Source organism: Triticum dicoccoides, chromosome 7B (assembly GCF_002162155.2).
Source record: "Triticum dicoccoides isolate Atlit2015 ecotype Zavitan chromosome 7B, WEW_v2.0, whole genome shotgun sequence".
Lineage (NCBI taxonomy): Eukaryota > Viridiplantae > Streptophyta > Magnoliopsida > Poales > Poaceae > Triticum > Triticum dicoccoides.
The window spans coordinates 96,918,706-96,928,916 of record NC_041393.1 but is presented as its reverse complement, the minus strand read 5'-3'; the positions used below and the strand labels follow the sequence as shown (position 1 = coordinate 96,928,916).

Here is a 10,211-nt window from a genome sequence, read left to right as displayed (position 1 = left end):
GCGGTCCAGGATTCATTTGAGCATTGTAGCACCTGAGACCCGTATTACTACATATGTCCTCCCCACATGCGATGCACATATTAAAGACACAATAGAGGAGTGAATACGCTCAGCTGCCCCTGCAAAACGTAAATGCACCCAACAATCCATTGATGATCCATCAACGCAACGGCCTCCTAGCTGCGTGTCTCCCGCAACAAAGAAATTTGGAGAGATGCTTACGGGCGTGCCGCAGCTAGAAGACGACGACGACAGCACTGGTTTTTTCCTACTTGCTAAACGCGAGAGAAGCGTGCAGTGGGTATGTTGTGCAACCGATGCGCTCTCCGTCTGTGCAGAACCCATATCCACACCTTGCTCTGTTCGTCCACGGTCGATGGAAAGACAAGATGCGCACTGCGAAAACCGAACTTGGCAATGGCTCAATTATGTCCAGCCAGCGCCCAAAGCAATTATTCAATCGGTTGGGCATCGCCTGGCCCGTGTATTCGTACGACATTAAATGCAGCCCTGACCCACACAATGGCCGTATAAAGTGAGGTATTTGGGAAGCTTGTAATTAAGCCGCCCGGTATTCCAGATGGCTTATTAAAATTAGTCATCACGACGCACAGGCGGACGTCCTGGATATGGGCTGCGCGTGGCCGCATGTCTCAAAAATCCGCGTCGGTAAATATTGCCGCTTTATTTAAACCACGAAGTTTGGAATGTCATCCGAGATTACATCAAGAACAAAATCCGGGGGAGCTTCTAACCAGTGTGGTTTGCTGCATTTTTTCATATGCTGTGTTAGAAAAAATAAACAAAGTCACGTGCAACAATGAGAAATGAAACCCAACTCCTCGCCACTCAAAAAAAAAAAAAAAAAGGCGAAACCCTCGACTCCATTTCCTCCCAAATCCCAAACCCCCATGGACGAGCTCGCCGGCGACAGCCGCCGCGCCGATTCGGCGCCTCCGCTTCCGCATCTCCCCGACGACATGCTCGTGGAGATCTTCCTCCGCCTCCCGCCGGAGCCCATCCACCTCTTCCGCGCCTCCTTCGTCTGCAAGCACTGGCGCGGCCTCGTCCACGACGCCCGCTTCCTCCGCCGTTTCCGCGACTTCCACGGGGGGACGCCTCCCGTCCTCGGCTTCTTCAACAACCAGCCGGTGTCTCCCCTCTTCGCCCCCACCTCCGACGGCTTCGCCGTCCCCGGCGCCGCCACGATGCGCCGCCACGATGCGCCACGGCGAGTGGTGGGCCCTCGACTGCCGCCACGGCCGCGCCCTCCTCCTGGACCAACGACACGGAAGGCTCCTCGTCTGGGACCTCATGAACGGCGACAAGCACTACCTGCCGTTCCCCACGCAGGCCCATCTGGAGCGCGTTGAGTACAATGGCGCGGTCCTCTGCGCGGCTGGCCACGCCGATCACGGCGACTGTCATTTGTGCCCGTTTCTCGTGGCGTTCGTGTTCAGTCAGCAGAGTGATTTCAATACCTCCGCGTGCGTCTACTCGTCCGAGATAAGCGTTTGGGGTGAGATCTATTCGATCGAAATTCCAAATGTATTAGTTACATGGGCGCCGACGCCACTGATTGGAAATACACTCTACTGGATGTTGGATACCTCTGGCGGCGCTATCAAAAATGAGTGTTGGATCGTTGAGTTTGATTTGGATGCACACAATTTGGATTTAACTGGGGAGATTCCATACTACGTGCTCGATAAGTACAATAGGCAAATTGTTCTCATGCCAGCAGATGATGGACGGCTTGGTTTCGCCGGAGTTGACAAATTCAGTCTCCATTTGTGGTCAAGTGTAGCTTGTGTTGACGGGATGGTAACATGGGCACATTGCAGAGTCATTGATCTGGAGAATTTTCTTGCACTGGAAGCAGTAGCGGCGTGTCAGTATGTACCAGATGCAGTTGGCTATGCTGAAGATGCCAATGTGATCTTCATTCGTGTGGATCCAAACATCTATATGATTCATCTCAACACCATGCAGATTGAGGAGGTTTCAGAGAAAGGGGCCTATTGGTTTGTTTTTCCTTACACAAGTTTCTACACTCCAGGTATTGCCATTGTTTTTGATGTTCCAAAGTTCACTTCATTTTTCCAAATTGTATATACCCTGTAAGTGTTTTCAAGCACATGAGCCACTGTTCACTTAGCTACCAGTGACAAGTTTTCATGAACTCCTTTTGAAAGAACTGCTTATTAAATGACAAACCATTCATACTCTGCTTACTCCTGGCTGCTGCTGGTTCTCATGTTCTCCTCATTTTGTGGTGTTCTTAACGAACTATTCAATGTTGTTCCAATTTACAAACTGATTGATAATGTGCTGGAAAATGACCCTTTTGGTGTCTCACAACTCAAACAATGCATATGTGCATTTTTCATTTTTACTTGCAAGTGTTTCACGTGTTTTTGCATCCGAACCCAGATCCAACCATTTTCTTGTATCATATTCGCTGGATGAACTAGTTTATCTGTAGCACGGGGATCACAATTTCGTGATGTTATCCCGTGCCATACATATTTAGGTCTAAACAGTCAGGAAGTGTGTCATCATTTAAAGGCGCCTTTGCTTACCATACACATAAAAGAACAATATAGCTGCTTCCCACCAGAAAATTATAACCGTTCTGTTCTTGTGGCCTTGTCGTGGCACTGGATAATATAAACACTGACACATGAGAATTAATCAATTAAGGAAACAAGTGACTGATAGTCTGCCTTTCTTTAGTCAGTGCATAACTGTTCTTTTCTGTCAGTTTAAGCTAGTGGATTTTAGTGTCAATACGGTGCCTTGTTAACGTTAATTGCTTATAAGCTTCATATTATGCGGGGATTTAGCGTGGTATTTTTGTTTCTCAATTCTCTGCTTAGCATTCTTTGTTCAGGTGAGTACGAGAAGGGTATATTTTCTCATATTCCTTTTGCTGTATTACGCACGAAACTTAATTGTGTGTATGCTCTGTTCTCTCTTCTCTGGACTTATAACAACGAATGGGCTCGCACCAAAACAGTTCTAAAAATGATTCCTGGTACAAAGTAAATTGCTGAATGACATGTCCTTTGTTTTGAGGTAGTTGGTGTCCAGTGACTTGATGAATTATTTTAATCTTGTATTACATGTGATTTTTTTAATTGTTCCTAATCTTGCAGCAAAAGCTCTTCGCAGTTGTTTTATTGCCCACGATTGCCATCGGTTTATTGGCTCATTCTTCTCATAGGACTTGCCATTGGTGGTGGAGATGATCAAGCGGAAATATTGAACGGAAGTTAAGATGATTGGGCTTTCACATCTGCAGTCACGCTTTGTTGGTCTAAGAGGTGATGTAATAATATCTTTTACTACCTCTCTATTAGTTTGCTAGCGTGATTTGATAATTTTGTGGTTCAATGGATCAATATCCTTACCAAATGGTAATAACTAAGAAACTGCAGTGCCAGTGTTACACAGAATGCAGTCTGATCCTTTTCCCCTTGAACAGATCATTTCATTTGCCCTTTCCCTATTCTTTCTCAGCTACAAAGTTTCGATAGAGAAGTCTTCACTTGTCTTTCTCTAGCCTTAGATTAGATGACTATTATCTCCCAGACTTCATCCGGATTTTCTCTTGGAGCCTGGATCTGGGCACTTCGTTCTGCTGATGTACTAGCTTGATGCAATTCATCATGTCAGTCAGTTTTATATCCTTTCTCGAATATCCATTTGCTACATAGTACAACGATGCCTGCATTTGAGAAAAAAAACAGTGTCATTAAGGTTTCAGTCCTCCAAATGAGACGCCATGGTTCGATTAATCGCAACATGCTAGACTGCCAGTAATCATTTTGAAGCCCAAAAGTATAAAGTAGAAACCAAATGTTTAATATACATGCCGTGCCCCTGGCATTTACATGGTATTACCTCTATCCCGTACAAATGTACCACCACACATGACCGGTACGCCTTGCAGTATATGTTCATCTCTGGTGGCCTATTGTTTGTTCGGTTGTTGCATGTCAACTCGTATAAACTGTTTTAATTTGCATGTTAACTTGTGTTGTGATCAAACATGGGAAAATATCACCGTTGGAAGGGAGCTCTTGGGCGACACGGCCGGCGACCGTACTATGGATTTAGCACTTCTGCTCTCTGGCGGGAAGGAGGTGTCTCCTGCTGGCACGTATGGCGCCGCATTGCTGAAGGGGGCGCAAATCTCCTCGGCTCTCTCCTCGAGGAGGTCGGTGGGCAGGTTATAGGCACTCTCGGTGGGTGAGGCGGACTCGGAGGAGGATGAGGATGCGACTCCTCGGTCGTGCATCGCCATGGATCTGGGTGGGGACGACAAAGCTTGCTCCGGCGGCAGCGCGTGTAGCTGCTCTTGGCGTGGGCTTGGCAATCCTCGGCGAGGACGGGGGTGACTCTTTGGGTTTCGTGCTGGTGTCTGGGCGGAGGAGGCGCTTTGTGGGGACCTCCTGCTACCAGGCATCTCCAGCCTCGGTGGGCGTCCGTCAGCCCTCTTCAGTTTGAGCGTCAGGGCGTGGTGCCACTGGGCAAGGTGCTCAAGGTGGGCGCGGTTTCCGCTGGCAGAAGGCCGTGTCGTCACCAAATCTGAGAGCTTGCGCTGGGATTTGTGTGTCGGACCTGGCCAGAGGACATGGAGCAACCTGATGCTTGGGTTCGAGGTCTGGTAATGATGTGTGACTCTGGCGGTGCCCGATGGTGGTGGCTCCTCTCATGCGCCTGGCGTCGCCTGCTTGTAGCGTGAAGGATTTTTTGCCATTGGGTGGGGGCGGTGCCCTTTTGTTGGACCCTTGTGGGCCGCTTCTAGAGCCTAGGAATGGCGGGTCGCTGCACTGGCACCTGGCCAAGGAGGGCCAGGGCCCTCTTTTGGCTTCATCTTTGCTGACTTGGTGGCCCAACCTGCGCGAGTAGTGCAGTTGGTTGATTTGGACCGTACACCTCTTCTGCCACCCAGGGTCGTTAGAGCCAAGAAGAGAAGGCTAGAAGGTGCTGGTGGGTGCCGCAGTTCCCTCATCCTCACTTGCTAGGTTCCCTAGTCGCTCTCTGAGACATTTGTCACTAGGGTAGAACCACACGCTTCCTCTCTCGAAGTTGCGCCTCGTTTGCTTCGTGGTGCCCTCTCTTTGGACTGTGGCGGCGGTGGCCACAAGAGACATTGCAGCGAGCGCCCATTCGAGGAGGATGAGCTGCATTCCTCCATGAGCAGCTCGTTGGCGGTTGTGAGGGCAGGCAAGAGGGGGCGGAATGGTGGCTACCGTTGTGACCCCTCTCCTTCGCGCCGTTCTTCGTCGTCTGGTTCCTGCTCCCTCCCCCACCTCTAGGCCTGCCCCAGGCCGGGACGCGGCCGCCTGGCGTGTCTTTGGGTGTCTCCTCCCGTGGTGGTGATGTAGGGGGAGCCCAGGAATCGCAGTATAGGGAGGGGCTGCAATGGCAGTGGAACTACGGGGCAAGGAAGGCTGGCGGGAACCGGTTCAAGGAGCGCCTGGCGGCGTCAACCACAGAAGTCCAGTGCTACAATTGTGGCTCGAAGGGCCATTACATCCATTTCTCCTCTTTCTGCTTAGCTTGCGAGGTAGAAGGCCACACATCAACTCAATGCCCTGGGAAATTTCTAAAGCGGGAGTTGGTGATGTATGGGTTTGGCATGAGACAACTTGGCTTCTACCTTTGGGAGGGCGGTGTCAATGTGGAAGAGGTGGTGCCCAACGCGGTCTTCGTGGTGGTTACAGATGGCGAGGCGACGGTCGGGTCTCTCTTGACAGATCTCCATGGCATGCTCGAGGATGACGAGTGGCATTGGTAGATCAAGCAAGTCCAAGGGAAGAGCGGCACCATCACCTTGCCGATCAGCAAGCACGAGGCGGAGGTGGAGCCCAGGCCATCTCTTGGCTCAAGGAGGCGTGGGTTCGGGTTCATGGGGTGTCCGACAAGCTTTGTCCAGTGCCTCTCGTCAAGGAGTTCCTCCGTGTTGTTGGTAAGACCACGATGATCGACGAGGTGTCCATCATCCGCCTTGATGGGCCCTATACGTGCCTTGGTTTGGTGCCGAGACCTAGAGAAGATCAGAGGCAATTTTGAGATTTTTCGAGGCAAGGGGGCTTCATCATGTGCATGGAGATCTAGAAGGGCGGGCCTCCTCCTCGCTCAGGGCTGGACACCCCAGCACGTCCACGCCCACTTCCGAAGACGACGGTTGCATCACCATGGAGTGGACACCGCCAGTCGAAAAGGAAAGTCATCGGCCTCCTCTGATGCTCACCAGCGGGTGTGGCCTCAGGCCAGCCGCAACTGCAGGTTGCCGCTATCTCATTCCCGTCGTTTATCCATGGGGGTCCTGTTCGTCCTTGCCTTCCCCTCCCTCCACCGGCTTTGACATCTCACACGGAGTTGCCGCCGGTGGTCCCTGGTCGCTCGCTTCGTCTTGTATCATTTCCGCAGTTGGTGCCCATGGATCAATATGGCTCTAATTTGCGTTGGCATCTTGCTTGGGCCTGCAGCACTCTGGGTTGATGTCGCCCCCGCACCCATCGTCTCTCCTGTTGTGGTTGGAGCCCTAAAACTTTGTGAGGAGGCCTCTCGCTCTGGCTCGGCGCTGCTATCGCCTCTGGAGGGCGTCGCTGGTTCTGTTTTACTGGTGACGACGGTGGCTTCCCCTGCCTCGGTCCCCATCTCCTCTGCGGGCTCCCCTTGCCCTACGATTCCGACAACTACCAACCCCTTTCTCTCCACGGCAGCCTGTGCTTCGGTTGCGAGACCGGGCCCGATGACCATGGAGCCTGTTTCGCTCTTGGATCGCTTAGAGGGAGAAGCCATCCTGGACTCCGTCCTGCCTGCGGAGGACTACCTTAAGGCCCAGGACCTGCTCGCGCCCACAGAGGAGTTTGGGGAGGGGCTGGACTCCAACCTCCCATCGCTCCCCCCTCGTCCTCCAGGAAGAGCTCCCGCACAAGGAAGCTCGGCGATGGCTACATGGAAACTGGAGCCCTCGGGGCAATTCTCTACGGGCTCCCTCTATAAGGAAATCTTTAGGAACCATGCGGTTTGTGACGTTATGGATTTGGAAATGCTCCAGCCCAGCCAAAATAAAGATCTTCTTATGGCAAATTGCGCGAAAATAGGATCCCTAGTGGCGACTAAGTGTTGAAATGCCATGTGCCAGGACAAATGTTTGTGGTGTGGGTGGGATGAGACCTGTGACCACATTATGTTCCGTTGCCAGGTCGCACAATTCATGTGGAGTGTTACTCGGGAAGCCACCGGCTACCGTCTTGGACTCCAGCTTGCTCTCTTCTACTTGTACAAATTCTGCTCAAGACCCCGAGAAGGCCCTGATAGAAGTGGGACCGTCTCTTCTGAGCTTTGAAGTCCCGAGTAATTGACCCGTTTCCCAAGCAGAGTCTCACGAAATTCGTCGAATACAAAGGGCTCCGAGAGGAAGCTTGCCTCGAAGGCATTTGGCGCACTTGCGTGGTACTTGTGGGGTGTCAGAAATAAAGCTTTATTTGAGGGTATTAGATTCAAACAGCCGGCTGATGTCTTCTACAAAATGATTGCCCTTCAGCTTGGAGACAGTTGGTGAGGCATGGGGAGGAATTACTGTTGCTTGACCACTTATTGGACACCATGCGAGCTAGGGCTTGTCAGCACAACTCCACCTAGGCTGTTCTTCATGGTGCTTCTGTTTTGAGCTCATCTCTACCACGCTGCGTCGTGTGTACCCGGCCCTGAGGCCCTGTATTGAACCGATTCTTTATTTTCTGCTGCTTGTATGTGCCTCATCGCCTATTTGGTCCTTCGGATCCCGTACCTTTACACGGTGCTGCTACCAGACTGTTTTTTAGGGCATTATTTAAGGTCAGGTGACGTTCTAATTAAAAATATGTTAACTCGTACCGAATGTTAGGGCATTTGGCTCTGCAAGCTGAACATTAGGTTCCAAACCCATTTAGGGCATTTGGCTCTGCAAGCTGAACATTAGGTTCCAAACTCTGCTATTCGTCGATGCCATGCCATGCCATGCCATGCCAGCATGACATTCCCAGGCAAGTAGTTGTCATGCGGTTCTTTTAGCAATAAAATTGTAGCTTTGGGTGAGGATGCTTTTTGCTGATACGGTGCAGAAAGCTATCTCTTCAGATATTCTTGAAGGTTCATACTCGTGAACGAAACCACTTGATTTTGTTTTTACTGTCTTTTGGAGAGAACCGTATGTTTCAATTGGATTTAGAGTTTTGGGTTCATCTTCAAGTTACGTACTTGCACTGAGTTTGGAACCAAATGTTCAGCTTGCAGAGCCAAATGGGTTTGATTCATGTGCATACCGACTTTAGGATGCATGACCACGAGCATGATCATGAGCACCTGACGACTTTTGGGTTCATCTTTCATCTTTAATTTTTATTTACATTTTTTTTTCAGTTTTGAAGAGAGAGAAAGAGAGATATGAAACTGAATCCCGTCGCCACCCAAAATAAGAAAAAGACAAGAAAAAAGGAAACCCTCGCGCCAATTGCCTCCGTCGCCTCCCCCCGACGACGTGCTCATGGAGATCCTTCTCCGCCTTTGTTTCCAAGCACTGGCGTAGCCTCATCCACGACGGCCGCTACCTTTGGCGGCTTCGCGGCGTCCACAGCTGCCAAGATGTCCCATGACGACTGGTGAGTCCTCCACTGCCGCCACGGTCACGCTCTCGTGCAAAGCCGCTTTACCAGGGCGTTCCTCGTCTGGGACCTCGTGACCGGCCGCCGGCGCCACCTGGAGCTCCCCACGCAGGCCTGTCAAGGGAAATTCGACTATGGGGGACAGTTCTCTGCGGGGCCGGCTGACTGCCATTCCTGCCCGTTGCTTATCGCACTCGTGTTTAGGAATCACAAAGAGGCTAAATTTCGTGTTTTGACCCTTTTTTGAAAGTTAGTCCAGACTCTAGTTTGCAAAAATTTCAGGATCTGACCTTTTTCTTACCGTCAGAGTCTATGGCGGTAGGATATTTTAAGTATATTTTCTTGACGTGGGAGAACGCCGGCCTTCGGGAAAACCAATTTTCCCCGCGTCAAGAAAATATATTTAAAAAATACACAGCCGAAATGAACATAATTAAACATTATAGTCGGTCAACCGCGGGCCAAAGTCCACTTAAACATTAATAAAACTTAAAAGAAACTTGCGCGGTCAACACGCTGCCCTAGGCGGCGGCGGCGTTCTCCCGAAGGCTGTTCTCCCGACCGGTCGCGTGTTTTTTAAGTATATTTTCTTGACGTGGGAAAAATTGGTCTGCCATCCGTTCGTCGCACTGGCTGACCCAAACCAAAAAACAGATGCACTCGTCTGCTCGGCTGATTCAAATGAACAAAAAATGCACGTTCGTTTGGGTCATCATGTTGGCGTTGCTCTAAGTTCCCTAGTCTTTTCTTTTTCTTTTGATCATATACACAAAAGTTCCCTAGTCAACGTGTTGGCAGCGGCAGTGGCAGAGGGAGCTCCTATTGAGCGCTTTAAGCGCCGCCGAAGTAAACCGGCGCATACAGCAAACGATTCAGATGAACAAAAAACAGATGCACTCGTCTGCTCGGCTGATTCAAATGAACAAAAAATGCACGTTCGTTTGGGTCATCATGTTGGCGTTGCTCTAAGTTCCCTAGTCTTTTCTTTTTCTTTTGATCATATACACAAAAGTTCCCTAGTCAACGTGTTGGCAGCGGCAGTGGCAGAGGGAGTTCCTATTGAGCGCTTTAAGCGCCACCGAAGTAAACCGGCGCCTACAGCAAACGACAAGTGGGCCGGCCGACGAATGCACCTGCGCAGAAATTGTTTCGCAAAAAAAAGACCCACAAAAACCAGAGAGTACGAGGGCTTGACCTCAGGTCGCTTCTTGGAGCGCTTTAAGCGCCGCCGAAGTAAACCGGCGCCTACAGCAAACGATTCAAATGAACAAAAAACAGATGCACTCGTCTGCTCGGCTGATTCAAATGAACAAAAAATGCACGTTCGTTTGGGTCATCATGTTGGCGTTGCTCTAAGTTCCCTAGTCTTTTCTTTTTTCTTTTGATCATATACACGAAAGTTCCCTAGTCAACGTGTTGGCAGCGGCAGTGGCAGAGGGAGCTCCTATTGAGCGCTTTAAGCGCCGCCGAAGTAAACCGGCGCATACAGCAAACGATTCAGATGAACAAAAAACAGATGCACTCGTCTGCTCGGCTGATTCAAAT

The 10,211-nt window shown here is 50.4% G+C and overlaps 1 long non-coding RNA gene across 2 annotated transcripts; it reads left to right on the top strand.

Annotated features, from left to right (window-relative positions):
- Nucleotides 1–1,375: 1,375 nt before the first annotated feature.
- Nucleotides 1,376–8,918, top strand: LOC119337678. Of its 2 annotated transcripts, none has more exons than XR_005163481.1 (3): nucleotides 1,376–2,059; nucleotides 3,159–3,326; nucleotides 8,425–8,918. It is a non-coding gene; the product is annotated as an uncharacterized LOC119337678 (long non-coding RNA). The 2 variants fall into 2 exon arrangements; XR_005163479.1 differs by lacking the exon at nucleotides 8,425–8,918 and adding an exon at nucleotides 7,226–8,376.
- The last annotated feature ends 1,293 nt before the right edge of the window (nucleotides 8,919–10,211 follow it).